At 58.1% G+C, this 3,146-nt stretch overlaps 1 pseudogene; it reads left to right on the forward strand.

Moving 5' to 3' along the window:
• The first annotated feature begins 928 nt into the window (after positions 1-928).
• Positions 929-2,856, forward strand: LOC136479674 (uncharacterized; annotated as a pseudogene).
• The last annotated feature ends 290 nt before the right edge of the window (positions 2,857-3,146 follow it).

A 3,146-nucleotide genomic window follows, 5' to 3' on the forward strand; every position in this document is an offset into this window, starting at 1 on the left:
AAGCACGAAGCTGCTGGCAGCTGCCCTACCCCTACGGTGGATTTGGGGGAGTGGGGAAGTGAGTGGAAAGGCTAGATGGGCCATGGGCCGTCCAGATAGGCGTGGCCTGTGGGCTGCTTTCATTTACACGTGAATTACAGCCATAAAATGGCAAAGAAACACAATTTTAACACCTTAACTATATTATACATACATATACCTCTAAAAACTATTAAAATTTTGCCAAAAAATGTAGGGTATGCCCAGAAATACCCGGGCACAACTGTAGGTTCGCCCATGGCGACGGGGATTGTCGCCATCGAGAAGAGGGAAGGGAACTTGAGGCAGTTTGCCTGGGATTTGTAAGGCGATGAGGATCAAGTGGAGGGGGCGAGGTGGAGAATAGCCGAAGAATGCATGTGGGTTGGGTGCTCGGTGGAGGAGGACGTGGGTAAAAACAGGAGCAAAACCATGACCATGCGGCAGAACTTGCGATGTACGGACAGGGGTTGGTGGGTGTTGCAACGTACCATTGGCCGGGACAGGACCTAGGTCGTGACGACCCCGGATCCCGAATCCCGTGGAGTCAAGTCGACGCGGTGCCCAACCACGGGCAGTTCGGCGGTGAGCCCGGCAGCATGCTGCCCGGCCGCCTTGGTGGGACTCGAGCTTCTGGACCGCGATGCGGACGTCGTCGAGGAGACCGTCCACGCCCGGCTTCCACGCGGCGAAGTCGGCGGCCACGGCCTCGAGAGTCGCCACCTGGTCGATTGGCGCGTCCTTGGAGTAGCCGACACGGAGGGCTTCGATGGCCGAGAGGCGCTTGCTGAACTCGGCGTCGGGGTCGGCGTAGTTCGCCTCGAGGGTGGCGAGACGGGTCGTCGTGGCGAGAGGTTGGGGATCCGCAGGCGCGGCTTCTAGATCGGCGACGCGCCATGAGAGCTTGTCCATGGAGGAAGAGCGCGCGGCTTCCAGGGCATCGAGGCGGGCGGAGGTGGATGACGAACGTTCGGAGATGCCATGCTCCAGATCCGTGAAGCGCCGACTCCAGCGCTTATCCTGCTCGTCGAAGCGGCGGTTTAGCTTCGCCAGTTCGTAGCTCGAAGTTGGGATCCATCACGCCGCAGGATCTCTGGAAGCGGGTGTAGTGGGGGTGGGAAGGAGGGTGGTTGTCCAGGATTGCGAGAACGAGTCTCTGATACCAGATTGTTAGCACCAGAGGAGGGAGGAGGAAGGGGAAGCCGGACGAAGCCGGAGGTAGGAGAAGAACAGCGGCGAGGAACGTTTCTTTGGATTCAGTTTGAGTTTTTTATTCTTCGTTACAGACTCCGACGCGCACAGCAAGCTTATAGCTACACATCCCACTCAGGGCCAGCGAATCTATTGTTGGGTCGGGCTTGACGCTTGGGCCTTGGGCCAGCTTCAGAAGCAGCCCGGCTGCCTTCACCGCCGTCAGCTTCGATCAGTGACATCCGGAGCAGTGGTGCTGACATAAATGTCGCCGCTCTGGATTCTTGGAGCTTGCCGGATGGTGCTAAGGTACGTCTCCTTCCAAAGGGCGACCGTGTCCTGGGCACTCGGCCGTGCAGCTCATCGACGGCTACATCGCGCAGCTCCAGGAGGAGCATCTCCTGGTCCCGGTCCCGGCGGCTACTAGTACCCCGTCTCATAGTGACCAGAGAGAGCAAACAGGACATGGAAGAAAGCCCTCTGGGATACCGTGTGAAGCGTTCCGCTCTGGATGATCCACGTAGTAGTATGCTCATCACACTGGACCGCGTCTGGTCAGAGACAGAGAGTGGCCCTCTTCTTCTTGCCCAGGAGCGGTTCAGGGATCTATGCCTCTCCTTCGCTCTGTTCAAGTGCCTGCGCAGGCGGTTCGCCGGGTGCCAGCCCAGCGAGGCCGGCTCTAGCTGGGCGTTCCGTTTCGTCCGTGACGGCCTGCTCGGAAGGGAAGACGACCATGAGAGGATCTTCAGAGTGATCGCCGTTGAGCTCGCATTTGCACGTGATTTCTATTACTCCCATCTCCCAAGCGCACTGGAAGGATGAGATCGGGCAGATCGACCTGCTGCTCAAGAAGCAAAGCATGCCGGTGACCAAGGTGGCCCCAGAAGCCAAGGCCTCCGTTCTCCGCGCCTTCCGGAGCAGCGGCGGGCAGCTCAGGGCTGGCACGGCTGCAGCGCATCGCTTGTGTGAAGCGTTCCACCAGGACATCACCTGGGCGTGCCTTGGCGGCGAGCTCACGACCACCACCGACGCCATCCTCGTGTGGTGCATCGCCACCAGCCTCTTTCAGATCAAGTGTTCCTCTGCAAGTGCTTCTTCGAGTTCGTCCTCCTCCAAGCGGACCGCCAAGGCGCCGACAGCTTATCGCGCTACTGCGCGTCGGCGTACCTGGTGGTGGAGGCTCCTGACCTGCTGCCGGACAACGCCGCCTGGACAAAACGTCGTTACAAGGAGGTGAAGGAGAAGATCGACCCCACGCTGCTGTCGTGGCGCAGCAGGGGTGTTGACAAGGAGGCCGGAGGCTTCTACCATCACCTGATTGGTTGTTTCGGCAGCGAGAGCTCGCACGAGGTGTTGAGAAAAGGCTCAAGGCTCGGAAAGCTGCTGGTGGACGAGGCTGGAACGTGGGGATCAGGAGAAGGAGAGGCTGGGGCCGGGGCCGGAGACGGAGCTGAAGCTGAAGCCGCAGTGTGGGAGCTGCTGGCAGAGTTTTGGTCAGAGATGCTGCTCTACGTCGCGCCCTCCGACAACGTCAAGGCCCACATCGAGGTCCCGCAGCGCAGCGGCGAGGTCATCACGCTCCTGTGGGCGCTGCTGCTGCACGACGGCATCACCAGCAGGCCGGCTCGCCACGATCCTCAAGTTTGATAAGTAGTAGTAGCAGTTTGATCCTGTGCATGCTCTTGTGTTTGATTAGTTCAATCCATCTGGGTTTTAGTTTATGAATTTAATCATTTTGCGTGTGTTTGTAGACTGTTTCCTCAAACTAAAGTCAGAGGTTTGGGTTTTCTGTCGACAGTGGCCAAACAATCCTGAAATTGATAGTTTGTTAATTGGACCAATTCGTCAACATACACTACGTGAAACAAAGCCTTTACCGAGTGCAAACTGCTTTGCCGAGTATCAAAAATCGGGCACTCGGCAAAGACATTCTTTAT

This window comes from Miscanthus floridulus, chromosome 9 (genome assembly GCF_019320115.1).
Source record: "Miscanthus floridulus cultivar M001 chromosome 9, ASM1932011v1, whole genome shotgun sequence".
Lineage (NCBI taxonomy): Eukaryota > Viridiplantae > Streptophyta > Magnoliopsida > Poales > Poaceae > Miscanthus > Miscanthus floridulus.